The sequence below is a fragment of the Lissotriton vulgaris genome, chromosome 3_1, assembly GCF_964263255.1.
Source record: "Lissotriton vulgaris chromosome 3_1, aLisVul1.2, whole genome shotgun sequence".
Classification (NCBI taxonomy): Eukaryota; Metazoa; Chordata; class Amphibia; order Caudata; family Salamandridae; genus Lissotriton; species Lissotriton vulgaris.
Genome location: NC_141689.1, coordinates 251,223,176 through 251,239,731, shown reverse-complemented (window position 1 = coordinate 251,239,731; position 16,556 = coordinate 251,223,176). Strand labels below are relative to the sequence as shown.

General features: G+C 41.7%; 1 protein-coding gene across 1 annotated transcript in view; it reads left to right on the top strand.

Moving 5' to 3' along the window:
* The window catches only part of LOC147726282 (uncharacterized), a 30,417-nt gene that overhangs the window by 1,336 nt on the left and 12,525 nt on the right, over nt 1–16,556 (top strand). The window lies entirely within an intron of this gene.

The window sequence follows — 16,556 nt, the reverse complement described above, 5'->3', positions numbered from 1 at the left end:
TTTCTTATCTGTGACAGGCCTGTGAAACGCTCCGATTCACAGTGCACTTTTGATGCACTTAAGAGTGCGCGTTCAGTAGTGTGTGAACTCGAGTTTCCCTACTTTATTTTTCCTTGCAATATTATATAGCGCGAACTCGACAACGTGGCATGAGCACAATTTACATTACAGAAGAACACATTCATTTGTGGTAGGCACCGGGAGACAAAGCGATTTGCCTGGAATCACAGGATGTTGAGCTGATGCCGAGATACGAACGTAGCTCCCCAGCACTAAAGTTCGCAATTCTAGAACTTGTGGCCGGAGGTGTGTCTAGAAGTGTGTGTCGGTGCTGGCCAGCAATGAGAGAGGCCTGTGCATTTTTGAAATGGGTGGTGAAAAAATATGAGTATGTTGCTGGAGATGTGGGCCGTCGTGCCACCAATGTACTTACCGGGGAAGGGTAAACACCCATTATTCCGCAACTTTCTTTCCGCATACCATCACTCCGCATACTTTCATTACGAAAGCACCATGACTCCGCAATGCCATTATAACGCATGGCATTACATTTTATATGCTTTCCCCACGCATACATTTACAACGAAATTCGTTGTAAATGCATGAATGGTAAAAGCATGTTTTTTTTAATGTTTGGATAAGGTAAGTATGGGTATAGGGGTATATGTTTTGGGGTACTAAGGGTATATGTTTTGGGGTATTTGGGTATTTTAAGGGATCAGATATAGTTTTGGGTTAAGGGGTACAGGGGTAGTTTTAGGGTTTAGGGCTAGGTATGGGTTTTGGGGTACAGGGGTATTTTTAGGGTTCAGGGCTAGGTTTGGGTTTTGGGGTATAGGGGTATTTTTCGGGTTCAGGGGTAGGTTTGGGTTTTGGGGTACAGGGGTATTTTAAGGGTTCAGGGCTAGGTTTGGGTTTTGGGGTACAGGGGTATTTTTAGGGTTCAGGGCTAGGTTTGGGTTTTGGGGTACAGGGGTATTTTAGGGTTCAGGGGTAGGTTTGGGTTTTGGGGTTCAGGGTTATTTTTTAGGGTTCAGGGCTAAGTTTGCGTTTTGGGGTACAGGCGTATTTTAGGGTTGAGGGGTAGGTTTGGGTTTTGGGGACAGTGGTATTTTTCGGGTTCAGGGCTAGGTTTGGGTTTTGGGGTACAGGGGTATTTTTAGGGTTCAGGGGTAGGTTTGGGTTTTGAGGTACAGGGGTATTTATAGGGTTCGGGGCTAGGTTTGGGTTTTGGGGTACAGGGGTATTTTAAGGGTTCAGGGCTAGGTTTGGGTTTTGGGGTACATGGGTATTTTTAGGGTTCAGGGCTAGGTTTGCGTTTTGGGGTACAGGGGTATTTTAGGGTTCAGGGGTAGGTTTGGGTTTTGGGGTACAGGGTTATTTTTAGGGTACAGGGATAGGTTTGGGTTTTGGGGTACAGGGGTATTTTTAGGGTTCAGGGGTAGGTTTGGGTTTTGAGGTACAGGGGTATTTATAGGGTTCGGGGCTAGGTTTGGGTTTTGGGGTACAGGGGTATTTTAAGGGTTCAGGGCTAGGTTTGGGTTTTGGGGTACATGGGTATTTTTAGGGTTCAGGGCTAGGTTTGCGTTTTGGGGTACAGGGGTATTTTAGGGTTCAGGGGTAGGTTTGGGTTTTGGGGTACAGGGTTATTTTTAGGGTACAGGGCTAGGTTTGGGTTTTGGGGTACAGGGGTATTTTAAGGGTTCAGGGCTAAGTTTGGGTTTTGGGGTACAGGCGTATTTTAGGGTTGAGGGGTAGGTTTGGGTTTTGGGGTACAGTGGTATTTTTCGGGTTCAGGGGTAGGTTTGGGTTTTGAGGTACAGGGGTATTTATAGGGTTCAGGGCTAGGTTTGGGTTTTGGGCTACAGGGGTATTTTGTGGGTTTAGGGATAGGTTTGGGTTTTGGGGTATAGGGTATATTGATAGGGTTAAGATGGGTTAGTGTTTAAGGGTGTTGGGGTATTTTAAGGAGTAAGGGTGGGTTATGATTATGGGGTACAGGGGTATTTAATGGGAACAGGATGGGGTTCGCACACGATATGAGACATGGCCTGAAGGGCGGAACGTACCACACGCCCCCTGCGTTTGTCACGCCCCAGCACAAGCCCACATCACAACGCAGACACGCCCAAAAGGGACTACTTTGCTGGCACGGTTCTTTTACCTTTTAAATGTATATGGTGGGCGTCTGCATAGCCTATGTCCTTCTGCTGCAACTGCCCTTTCCAACGCTGTATTGGGTGTTGTGATTGGTGCTGTGATTCCTGAGATTACCCGCCTCAAAGGTTTGGCTCTCTCTTTATTATATTAGTATAGATAGGTGTCATTATACTAAGATTACTGGTGGACATGTTGTCCTACTTTAAAAATGTATGTGTGAAAATTAAAACAACTTAAATGAAATGAACTGCCGAAGGAACTCTGCCGTGCCATAACTGTGCCAATTGCAATGCCATCATAAAAGGCAAATAATTTCAACACCTGAGTCGAGGAACTACTATCAAACTAAGAGTGACTGCAACATGTGACAGTCATAATTTGATTCACATGATTAAATGCCCATGTGGGCTAGCTTATGTAGGAAAAACGGAACGAAAAATCAAAACAAGATTGACGGAATATAAAAGTAATATCCGTACCAGAAGTTCCAAGTCACCACTGTCATCACATTGCAACACTCACAACCATACTCTGAGCCAAATTCGATTTTTGGTATTAGAACAGCCACAGATCCTCCCGGGAAGAGACAATACACAGAACCTCTTAAGACGTGAAATATTCTGGATTAATTTTCTTAATACCGTTTACCCGAAAGGATTCAACGACCCGATAGATTTCAACAGTTTTCTGTGATCAAGGGCATTGACTGTAATATCTTTGTGACAGTGAAAAATGAAACCATAGACCATCATTGATTATTCATTATTTATGTTGTGTACTAATATGAACATTTTGTTTTGACTATTGGGTACATCTAAGCACTAATGCATTTGTTACTGTGTTTGTAGACATGTAAAGGGGTTGTTCAATTTTCAATTTCACCAGTACGAAAAATTGTTTTTTACTTGAGATCAGCCGTTCCACCTATTATGTTTATTTTCTTTCACATTTCCCTGACATCCACCTCGAGTTTTATGCCACATAGTTTTTTCTCACACTCGTTTAATTTCAGTCCGGGAAGCTTTTTTCCACTGGGTCTCGCTACGTTCATAGTATTGTTTTTATGTCGAACGTTGCTTTACGCGCTTTTTTAACACGTCACACTCCTGCAACCATTCTGACATCCGGGTTCCACACGGAAGCTACAGAAAACGCCAGAGGAACCTACACGCTACACATTTGGGGTAAGGCGCATCCCCTACCATTCACAATTTGTTGGTCCGCTAACATTTATTTATTTTGCATCTTGTATCGCGCAAACTAAAACCCGAAGGTGTCAAGGCGCCTAACAAAAAAGAACAGAAAGCGGGCACTCATGCACTTACATGTACGCTTGAACAAAAAGGCGTGTTTTAAGGGCAGCTCTGAAGGTTTGAAGGGAAGGGAGGGACCTAAGTTCTAATGGAAGGTCGTTCCACCATTTAGGGGCCAAGATCTTGGTATTGTATAATTATTGTATCTTTCTAAATTTTTTGTAGATTACAAGGCCTGTTTTCAAATCCCGGGATATAAAAGTTTCACTTTGAAATACCCGTAAGTGAGATTTTTACACCGCGTGTCACTTTCAACCAAATACGTGATTGTCACTACTGTAACCGTTTTTCTTGCACATTTCCCGATATAGAAATCCCTGCACGTTTTTTGCCATCCACATTGTGCTACCTGTTGCGATTTGAAACTTACTATACCAGCCAGTTAAGGTATGAGTCCATGACGTCTTCAACGCGCATTTACACAGTTACTTGCATGTTTTTCATCATCTGGTCGACGCGAGAACACGCTGACCATGACACTTCATCTGCATCTCTATTTTCCTTCATCTTTTATTTTTTTGGCACCAGATTTGTTTTCACACTTTCATTGCCTGCTTTCTCTTTTAGAAACCCCACCCTCACCTTTTGACCTTTCCTCACATCTCTCGTTTTCGTGTTCACAAAAGGGAAGATGAGGTTGATACCTCCACACAAACCAGCATGACAAACAGCTTTTTTGCAATGTTTTACTTGCTTTATTTTTAAGTTGTGTATATCTTTTTAAGTTGTGTATATCTTTCTTGACAGAATATGAACCCCCTGAGGAAGGGCTAAGTGCCCGAAATGCATTGGTCAAATGATACATATGTGTGGAAACTATTGATGTGAAGATAATATCATGGAAAGTTAAAGCATTTACAAGCAAATTCAAATAAAACTTTATTCGCATGAACCTTAAACAAAAGTGTTAATTACTCGTTTTCAAAAATTAATAGTTCTTGAGTGCTTCTGGGGACGTGTTCACGGTTGGAATAAAGCTACACAACTGAAAATTAAAACACCCATTGGCATTCACAATTACTCATGTCTTTTGTATAGCTGAGTGTTTAGCTGGTGTGTATGTACCTTTCAGAAATAGTTGGTTGCAATCTGGTTCCTTTGCCTTCGCCCCTCTGCTGCAGCACTAACATCACTTAGTTGTTGGGCAGGTGGTCCCGGACCATTATCCTCAGAATCTGTGTTAGACACATCGATGTGCAGTCCACCCATGTTATGCAGCATGTCGCATGTTGCTACAATTTTACATGCTGTCTCTGGCACATACTGCAGAGCTCCACCCGTCTTATGTAGGCATCTAAAGCGCAATTTCAGTATCCTAAAAGTACGCTCAATCACTGTCCTTGTACGCCCGTGTGCAGTGTTGTACTACCTTTCATGGATGTTGTTGGGCGACAGGTATGGTGTGAAGATCCACGGATGCAGAGCATACACACTGTCACCTGTTGTGAGACATGGGATGTTGATGTTGAATGCTTACAGACATGTTATGACATTAACAAAAGTTTGGGAACAGGTGATAACATTACCTAGGAGGTAGCCATCATCAAAGTCACCTCTTTCTAACCTTTGATGTGGACCACTTTGCCAGAAAATGAATGCATCATGGGTGCTTCCTGGGTATTTGGCTACAATATATGTTATGATGTTCTTTGCTTTACACACTACTTGTATATTGAGGGAATGTGTACTTTTTCTAGTACAAAAAATATATTTGATGCAGGATGGTGGACATATGGGCACATATGTACCATCTATGCACCCTACTACCCGTGGGAATCTTGCTAACCTGTAAACATCCATTTTTGTTTGGTCTAATTCCAGATTGTCACAGGGCAAGTATATGTGTTGATGTATGTGGTGTAGCATTGCGTCTAGGAAGTCGTGGAATAAATGCTAAAGCGTTCTTTGAGATACACCACCAGCCGCTGCTATGACATCCTGGTGACTACCAGTGGGAAGAGGAAGAGGGAGCACAAAACCTGCACATGTGTGTGAATAGCATTGCTGCGCATGGTTCTACTCTCAAGTTGTGGCTTCAAGATGTCAATGAGCTCTAGTATGGCCCTGATACTTAGCCTGTACTGATCATAAATCTCCTCTTCAGTCTCATCCAACAATGTCAGCCTGACTCTGAATATCCTCTCCTGTATTCTTCTCCTTTGCCATGCCGCCATTATCCACCTCCTCCTTGCTAACAAATACAGGACAACCATTGTGGAAAGGTATGTGATGCATTCTGGGTGTCTTTTTATAGGTTGGACCTGATTACCACTTGTTGCTGCTTAGTGGTAAATTGCATGTGCAAAATGGCCTTTTAGCGAGTTTTCTCAATTTACAACTGTTCTGTACATGCAATTTCGTGACACACAAATTACGATACGCAATTTGGTAGTCGCAAATTGCATGAGCTACTATTGCTTGTCGGTATTTACTCGCAAATTGTTTGAGGCAATTGCGAGTGGCTTTTGTACATAGTAAATGACCATTTTTAGCATGCGCAAATCATTTTGCGACCGATTTAGTGCATGCAAAATGGTCGTACATTTGCCCCAGGGGGTGCTTACCCAGCTCCCAAAATTGAACTGCCAAATTGCTCTCTTACACCTTACACCTTAAAGAACAGGGCAGTGCTTGTTTTCATCAACACTGGGTTGGACAATTTTTTTGTTCTCCTGCTGGTATAATAATTCTGCTTTCACAAATTCTTACCTATTCAGATTATGAATGAAGTTAAAGATGACGCAGGCAGATGGATTATACTGGTCCTACAGGAGTTGACCCACAATTTTGGGATCGTTTCTCTTCTCTACTATCATCATGTCTATTAGATAACCTCATAGGAGGAGGAGATTGTAACCAAATAATGGAGACCCTTTTGTAGATTGTCGCTCTCAGACCAATACACCCTCACTAAAATGCAGAAAGCCTTTCAGAAATCAATAGTTTCTAGGGGCTTAGTAGATACTTGAATAATCTCCCATCCTGATGTTTAGGAATTTACTTTTTATTTCCCTTTTAACCACTCACATTCCAGAATAGACTATGTATTCCTTATATAAAATGTTTTCCAGTTTATGCTGCACACAGAAATAGGGTCAATCTTTATATCTGACCATGCCCCTGTCACAGTTGATTTAGACATCCCAACCGGGATGTTTTCTAATATATGGACACTCAATACTGCCTTATTACAAGACAAGTTATTTATTGAACACTTTAAAGTTTTTGCTCATGAAGTTTTTACGATTAATCTACCTTTGGACACTCATGAATTTTATATGGGACGCCTTTAAAGCTACAGCTAGGAGTTTTAGTATAGATTATATAGGAACGAAAATTAAAAAAAACCTTAAAGAATCCTTACAATTGCTCAAACAGATTAAAACCCTTGAACACAAATATTTTACCTCTAACAAAACAAAAACCCGATCCAGATTAATCCAGGCTAAATTACATAATAATAAGTAGTCCTGGGATAGTGCATGTGGCACTTTAATCAAAATTAATGAAACATTTTATGGCAGCAGAAATAAAGCCGCTAGAATACTACCAAATAATCTGAAAGTCAAGAAACAAAAATCAAAGATATCTGTCTTAACTGATAAACATGGGGCCAGACATAATAATGATTTAAAAATATTGGAATGTTTCAGATTATTATACTAAATTACATACCCCAGAGACTTCTCCCACTGCAGAAGACTTAGATGGTTTCTTTCAATTTATCCCTAAACCAGTTCATCATAAGGTAGATCATTCTTCTTTAGACACCTTAATATCTGAGACGGTGATCATAATAGTCATCTCCAAACTTCTAAAATATAAAGCTCCCAGGCCCAATCGATTTTCAATCGAGTTCTATTGTAAATATGCACATCTTTTAATCTTAAAACTATTACTTCTATTTCCGTATTTTCTAACCTAAGACCAAACACAAGTTATGTTGTCTGAAGCTATGTTTTGCCTACTCCCTACGTAGTTCAAAGATCTACCCATCTGTGGAAATTATAGACCTATTTCCACTATAAATACTGATTGTAAAACTTTGGCAAAAAACTTGCTTTACGCTTCAACCAAGACATACCAGACCTAATCGGTAAACAATAATCAGGCTTTGTGAGGAGAAGGTATATCTCTGGCAACTCTAGAACCTTCCTCAGCATTTTTCACATGGCCTTCAAGGTCACTACTCCCATAGCTGCCATAACTTTAGACGCAGAAAAAGCCTTTGACCGTGTTAATTGTGATTTCATGTTTGGAGCATTGGAATGGCATGGCTTTAGTTCCCATATCCTCAAATATATCCACTTATTATACTCTGTTCTCTCCACCTCTTTGTTAATGAGAAGCAGTCACAGTACTTTCCTTTACATAGAGGCACCAGACAGGGTTGCCTATTATCTCCTCTTTTATTTATATCATCTCTAGAACCCTTCCTGGAAAACAATCGATGATCACCTGTTTTTCTGGTTTAAAACATAAAGACATCGATATTAAATGTACAGCTTATGTGCATGGTATTTTGCTCTTTGTCTCAGATCCTCAAAATACAATCTCAGAATCTTACCTTTATTCAGTGAAAATTCAGCTGTATCAGGTTATAAACTCAACATAGAACAAGCATTTGCAATGCAATATGTCTCGCATTAGGAAAGTTTGAGCTATTGGTCTTGTAAATGACAATTGTTTTATTTATGTGTTGGTTTTGAAAATAGCTAAATTAATAGCTTTATCATTTACAATGCCAATAGTTATTATTTTCGCGAATGTGACACCTATAGCATTTGTAATGCAACATGTTTTGTATTTACGTGACTTGGATGTATTGATATTACAAATTACAATGGCTTTTAATTTTTTAAAATAATTAATACTTAAATAAAAGTGATTGTAATTTATAATGGCAATAGCTTAAACTTTTGTAAATACCTTTTGTGAAGACTATGTTCAGTGTATTTTATTGTGACGAAAATCCAAGAACAGAAGTGAAATATTAACATCTTCTTTGACATTTTTTGTAATGAAGCTTGAAACATTGAGAGACAGACGATATTTGAACCAGTTGTTGTTGAATGGTTTCGCAGATTGATGCTGGGATGGCACTGAGAGATGCTGTACTGGTGCTGAGTGATGCTGTGGTGGTGCTGAGTGATGCTGTGGTGGTGCTGAGGGGTGCTGTGGTGGTGCTGAGTGGTGCTGTGGTGGTGGTGAGTGAAGCTGTGGTGGTGCTGAGTGATGCTGTGTGGTGCTGAGTGATGCCATGGTGGTGCTGAGTGGTGCCTAGGTGGGGCTGTGGTGGCGCGGAGTGATAATGTGGTGGTGCTGAGTGATGCTGTGGTGGCGCTGAGTGATGCTGTGGTGGGGCCTAGTGATGCTGTGGTTGCACTGAGTGATGCTGTGGTGGCGCTGAGTGGTGCTGTGGTGGCACTGAGTGATGCTGTGGTGGCACTGAGTGGTGCTGTGGTGGTGCTGTGGTGGTGCTGAGTGGTTACGGGGATGGTGCCGAGTGATAATATGGTGGTGCTGAGTGGTGCCGAATGATAATGTGGTGGTGATGAGTTATAATGTGGTGGTGCTGAGGGATGTACCATGTTACAACGCATACCATTACGACTACCTACTGTTACAACGCGACCATTACAACGCATACCATTACAACGCATAGCGCTTTGAGGTGCTGGATAGTGGTAAGTATAATTTACTATTCTAACTCCAGTCCCCGTGGACACTAGGGAAGGTGTTGGATAGTAAATTATACTTATTCCCTATCCTAGAGCGCCCCCCAGCGCAATGCGTTGTAATGGTATGCGTTGTAAAAGTTGCGTTGTAATGGTCGCGTTGTAAAAGTTGCGTTGTAACAGGTGTATACCGGTGCTGAGTGATGCCGTGGTAGTGCTGAGTGGTGCCGTTGTGGTACTGTGGTGGTGCTGAGTGATGCTGTGGTGGCGCGGAGTGATAATATGGTGTCGCTGAGTGATGCTGTGGTGTCGCTGAGCGATGTTGTGGTGGCGCTGAGTGATGCTGTGGTGGCGTGGAGTGATGCTGTGGTGGCGCGGAGTGATGCTGTGGGGGCGCGGAGTGATAATGTGGTGGCGCAGAGTGATAATGTGGTGGCGCTGAGTGGTGCTGAGTGATGCCGTGGTGGTGCTGAGTGGTGCCTAGGTGCTGCTGTGCTGGTGCTGAGTGATAATGTGGTGGTGCTGAGTGATAATGTGGTGGTGCTGAGTGATAATGTGGTGGTGCTGAGTGATAATGTGGTGGTGCTGAATGATAATGTGGTGGTGCTGAGTGATGCCGGGGTGGTGCTGAGTGATAATGTGGTGGTGCTGAGTGATGCCGAGGTGGTGCTGAGTGGTGCCCTGGTGGCGCTGTGGTGGGTACCTTAGGCGCAGTATTGCATCGCTTATAGGCGCAAGATGCTGGAATTAATTAATCTGCGGACTTTGATGAAAAAATAGATTTCAGTCCCCAGGAATTACTTTGTTTACGTGACCGAACAGTCAGAACCGGAGAAACCTCCCATTCAGAACGGAAAGCAGCTTCCGGGGTCACCAGCTCACAGGGAAACACCTGAAATCCCCGTGGCCAAATCCATCACCGCTAAATTCACCATGTCTAACAGTACACCAAACAGATGGATCTCAAAGTATTGTCGATAAAGCAGACAAAAAAAACTGTTTTATCCACATTAAAAATAAAACAATACAAAGGTTCCCCTCATGTTCAAGCTAAAATAGCACATAACATCTCATCAACTTCCTCTCCACAACACTCTCAAGATTGCTTTCTGGAAACGTGATTTAATCTGGTAAAATATGCAGTAGCTGCTCTTGGTCGGGTCAGAGCTGACAGTGAACAATGGCCTTCCACATTCTCCTAAGCGCCATAATCAATTATACATTTCTCCCATCCTCCAGAGGAAGGGGGTTTACTAGCAAAAATAATTTAACATTTCGGACTTTAGAAATAAAAGGAAGCCGAACGTGCAGGCAGCCTCATTGAAGCTAAGAAATCGGGATAGAATCCGCAAAAGAAATCCAAAGAATGGCAGAGGGGCAGAACGCAGGCCCTCAGTCAGGGTGCAAGCAGGGCCTTTAGCAGACCAGGCAGATAAAGGTCACTAGGCCAGGTCAGCATTCACTTCGTCTTCAAAGCACATGCTGCAATAGTAGTCACTAGCCCTGAAGCGAGTTAACTTTGAGCAGATGTGCACCTTGAGAAAGTAGAATGTCATCACACACAGTGGAGTTAGACAGTGGGTGCATGAGGAAACCCACTACCCCATATCATAGGCAGTAATGGGCAGATACAAATGTGAATGATACAGCAATATAACAAGGGGGGGTATAAATAGCTTTAATAAAATCAAAAGGTGCTGGATAACGCCACGACCTTTTGATTTTACTAATCATAATTTCCTAACACCAGACATAAAATGAAAACACGAAGCTATCCGGGGAAACTGGTCCAATCTTGGCGGCGGGGTGGGGGCTGTCACAGAATTCTAATGCTTAGGAAACAGCTTACAGTTAAAAATAGACCCGCACATAAAGCTGGCGACCTCCCGCCAGGCAATTATTGAGAAGTCGGGTCTTTTCTGACCACAGATCAGCTGCATCGTAGCATTAAATGGTTGTCTTGGCGTGCTTGGGAAGTTGAAAGTCTTGTCCAGAGACGATCAATAAGTCAAGCAGAGCGGCTCTCACGGGCTGCTGGCATTAGCATGAGAAGATAGCCAGTGCCCACAATCCGACAGGCCTGGTGAACAGCTCACTCCTACGTGCAGTATTGCACCGGCAACACAGTCATGTTTACAGTCTACACCATAAGCACATAGAGCTGCAGCCCAACACTTGTGTTATCCACATGAATGGGCCGAAGCCAAGCACACCCTCTCCCCTAACAGCTCTGAAACCGGGAATACACCGAACTACGGGGGAAAGGAAAAACAACAAGCGCAGAGTGCAGTCTGCGGCCTTCATAGTTAGACACCACATTCAAATACCTGCCACCAAAACATGAACGAAGTACGACCACGTAAAAAAAACAAATGCAATGACAGGCTTTCCACTCCAAAGGCAAAGGGGAATTTTTAAACTGGAAGCCTGAAAGTCTGGTGGGTTTTCCCCATTTCATTAAAAAAGGATGACAATGATGGAATGTATCTGTGAGATTGTGCTAAATGTGTATTTGTCTACTGAAAATACCAGCAATGTGCCATCTGTTGCGATTTCGGGAAAATATTTACTGATCGGGGCAGAGCTGCCTGTAGCAAGAGGCAGCAGGTCTGCGGTTGCCTCCGTGCCTTGGACACAGTTCGGTGCCTACACCCCTTCCCCAGCAGCGGCTGTCCGACTACAAGAAAGTGAATATTCCTTTCAAAGTTCGGCCTGCCCTGTTGGAAGAAACGCCAGGCTGCGTGCACGCCTCCGGGGGGAGGTTGGATCGTCTGTGCTTAGCCCGCTCGCTTATTTTCACCGCAAATTCAGAGCTTAAATGCAATCACCCAAGAATCCCTCCCTACGTGCAATCCGGTCATTCCACATTGCTTCTAATGCAGAAGCAAGCACAAACAAAACAACCCGAGCACTGGCAGTAGAACCAGAAAATGCAATTGTGGTTTCCAGCTTTTAAAAAGACAGGCATGCCCAGATTACAAAAAAGACTCAGCCCTGACTCAAGTGAACAAGCTCTTGGCATTGCTGTGGGGAGGGGGGAGGAGAAATGCGAGACACTGCCTGGCGGCCCTGAAGTGTGAAGCAGTGGGCAGGAGGAGGAGAAATGGGAGACACAGCCTGGCGGCCGTGAAGTGTGAAGCAGTGGGCGGGGGAGCCCTTTGAAGTGAAGCTCTCCGAGAGAAAAGCGCATGCTTGTGTTCACGTGAACTGTCGGAAATCCTCCCGATGGTTTGAGAACTTATTTTGCACACTAAAATTCGACCCTATCCATTCCTTGCGGAATGGGATAGGCTTGACCTAAAAATCAGACGTTCTGCCACTGAAAGAATATTGTTTTCAGGAGTTGTTTAAAGATACTGGTTTTACTAGTAATTCCAAAATTAAGAAATGTTAAGGCATTTTATATTCCAACTCCATCAAATACACTATTAAACCTAATCTCAGTGAGGTTAAATCTAAAATATGTGTGACAGATGGTCTCCCCTATATTTGCCCTGTGTCATCAAAATGATGTTGGTGCCAGCAATTGATTTCTATTAGTCTTTGCTCCCAGTTACACTCCCCCTAATTTTCTTTCAATCTATCAATAGTCTATTAACATGGTTTTGATAACATCGGATTCTTATCTTTTCTTACCATCTCTAATCACTCTTAAGAATCCTGGGCCGACTGGATCTTTTTATCTGCTGTAAAATTTGAAGGGGAGAAAACCAATGCATTCACCACCATCGGCATGGACAAATCAATTTAGGGTCTAAAAGAATCACTGACTCCAAATTAAAATTTAGGGGGTTATTACAAAGCCAAAAATAACAGGACATGCAGACACCTCATGGAGAGGTTAAAGAAATACATCAGCACTAGTACAAAGTTCATTCTACACACCAATGGGATCCGCTGTAGCATAAGAAGAATAAGCAATTCTAAAAGGATTAAACAAGCGACAACAGCTCCAATATCCAAATCCGTCTTCATTAGTTGCTACCGAAAGGAAACATAACCAGTTAACTTTGTCCCTACACTAACAATAAGATGGCATCCCAACTTAGCAACTCTCAGGCAAGACAGAGGAAAGGTATAAGCTCGTGAAGACTTCCTTAAAAGTACAACCATGTTGCAAGGGTCAGTAGCCAAAGCTAAGTATTCTTTCTGAGAATCGATCTCTTCTTCTACCCTCATAACGGCTCTCTGTTAGCTTATCCCTCGCGGCACTGTCCCTAATACAAAACGAACTTTCAATAGAACACGCCCCTGTAAAACTGCGAAAATCGTATTTTTTCTTTATAAAAATAAACCGCCGTAGGAATGTGGGTCATATAGACCGATTACGCTGATAAATTCAGACGCAAAAGCCTTTGCAAAAATCTTGGCCAACCGGCTAGCTCCTCTTATGCCTGAACTGGTTAGTAGTCAACAGCATGGGTTTGTAATAGGGAGAGACACTACTGCCCACATCAACATGGCTACTACAGCGTTTGATGTAGCTTCAACTAATCTCACCCCACTCGGAATGGTTATGCTTGATGCTGAAAAAGCATTTGACAGGGTGGGGTGGGAATATCTTTGGGCAGTACTAAGGGCTTATGGTATGTATGGGCAATATCTAGGATGGATTTGCTCACTTTACGATCGACCAACAGGTAAGATTAGCTATATAGGTACCAATTCTTCCAATTTCCCGATAGAGAGGGGAACAAGGCAAGGTTACCCTTTGTCACCCTTGCTGTTCGCCCTCTCCATGGAGCCCTTTTTAAACTCATTGGTGGCTCAAGAGGATATCATCCCTATACAACATGGCGGGAATAGTTTAAAAATAAGCGCATTTGCGAATGATATTGCGATCTTTACCACTGATGTAGCTAAGGCTATTCCTGTGATTATTGAGGAAGCAAAAACATTTGGGGACATTTCAGGTTATAAATTGAATACAAGCAAGACTCAAGTAATTGCCAACTAAAAACCAGCAGTTCCGGTTCTTGGTCTATGCTCAAATGCTGTCTATTTAGGAATTAAATTGACGGCAAACATCGAGGAAATACTAACACTGAATTACGACTCGCTGTTAAAGGAAGTAACGCTCTACTTAAAAAATTGGCATAAGATACCACTTAGCTTGTCAGGGCATATTAATCTGATCAAAATGAAAATTGTGCCTAACTTTCTCCATTTATTTAGAGCTATTCCATTGCAACCTAAAATTCTTTTTTTTTTAAACTAGAAGGCATTTGTAGTAGTTTTGTATGGGGCTATAAAAAGGCACGTAGATCAATCAAGCTTTTGAAATTACCTATTGAAAAAGGAGGTTTACATTTTCTAGATTTCAGATTGTATTTTTTTGCAACTTTCCTTCGTAGAATACGTAGTCTTATGAAAAGTGAAAGCTCACTATTCTTTCAAAAATTTATGTTGGGATTAGATTGTAAGCAATTTCTGTTGCGTATACATGACCCGAGCTACTTTAAAAGAGTTAAGTTCAAGACTGCAAAACACATTATAAAGATTTGGAATCAAATCATGATGTTGGATAAGATATCTTTTTTTAATTCTGAATTACAAATATAGGGAAATCCCGGATTGCCTGGAATTTTTTCAGATGGAGCGGGGATTCTTTGGGCAGGCCACGGTATTAACACTCTTGGAGATCTCTATGGGTCTGATGGTCTATTAGGATTTACTTCATTGAAGCTCTTGTATCATTTAAATGATGGTATGTATTTAAAATGTATTCAAATACGGAATTTCCTAGTTCGGAAAATGAAAATTGCTGAAGTTAGGTACTCAGATTTACTAAAATGTTTGTGCTCAGATCGTACTAAGTCACTCATGAGTGAGAGCTACGGCTATTTAATTCTAGGCAAGATTGAAGACTGTGGTAAAATGGCAGCTAAATGGTCTAACAGATTGGGAATTAACATTAGTGCTAATCAGAGCTCTTCTTCTCTTTGTCAAATTAATACGGTGGTTCATTCTTCAAACTTAAGGCTACAATTATATAGAACCATCTGCCAATTATACTATACTCCCCAAAGAATTTCTAGTTGGTTACTAGGGAATCAATCTAATGAGCACACTAAGTGCCCTTAATGTAACTTGGAAGCAGCTGGCATAGAACATGCACTTGCCCTGTATTGGGAAGGAATTACTGAGGCTTTAAGGACTAAACAAATTATATCCCCGCCGCTTTCCGCCCACTTGATTCTACTAGATATACAGGACACTAACATCTCAAACAAAGATTTGATATCTATACTGTATGCTTGTGCAATGCTGGTTATAGCTAGATCTTGAATCTCTATTCTGCCTCCACACGTTATGGAATGGTGGGCTCTGTTCATGGAAATTCACACAATAGAAATTGCACTAGCCAATTTAAGAGGATATAGGTCATTGTTAAAAAATGAAAAGATCTGGGGAACGTTTATTTGATTCGACTAACGGAATTTTTGAGACCAGCGTAATATTTATTTAATAATGAATTGTCTATTCTTATGCTATGTCTACTCATTCTTTTATTCTTAATTTTTTAATTATGTATTCTTTTCCTCTGTTACAATTAAGCCGAAACGATTTACAGTTATTTTTGTTTTATATCTGTAATGTTTGTGTATAAACTTTCTCTTGCAATAACAATAAAAAAGTTAAAAAAAAAAAAAGAACACGCCCTGTAACACCTACTCTGGCAGGGCACCTCACATAGGTAACCTTCCACCGAAACTTGTATATAGTCCAGCAACGGTTGATGTGCTCTTGGGTCTTCAGCGGATTCCTAATTATCGGCATTCCACGATACACTGTTTCAGGTCTCCTCCATACCTAACTCCTAAAACAAATAGCAGCAGTCTAGCTAACGAGAACGATGTCCTTGCACCTGCAACAGAAGCATGTGAATGAAGTAACCTTGCACACACAAGAAATTTGCTGACTGTCTTCAACTGAGAGCTCTTCCAGGGAAGCACATTTTGGGCCTACTCAATTCAGCTATCGTAAGAAATACGAATGGGCCTTCCATAGTAAAATGTAAATACTCGGTTAGGCCTTATACAGCAAGAATTACACACAGTAATAAACATTGCAGCTATAAGTATTTCATTCTTCACATTAAGGCACATTTAGTCAGTTCTACACGTGCAGACTTTATGGTGCACATTTAAATCTAATGCATTATATTACATATGAACTGATTCGTTAGGCATTTGCAATAAGCAGTTTACAATCAAATGTCATGTTACTTCTTCACTAACACGAACTAATTTTCTAACATTACTCTTACATTGTTCATTATTACGTCCACATTTCTAATGATCGGTCCTTAGGTCAACATAAGCATATATGCGGGTGCGGATCATCCGTGATTATGATGCACCCCAACAATTTCAGAAGATCATGACTCTCTATCAGTTTTTAG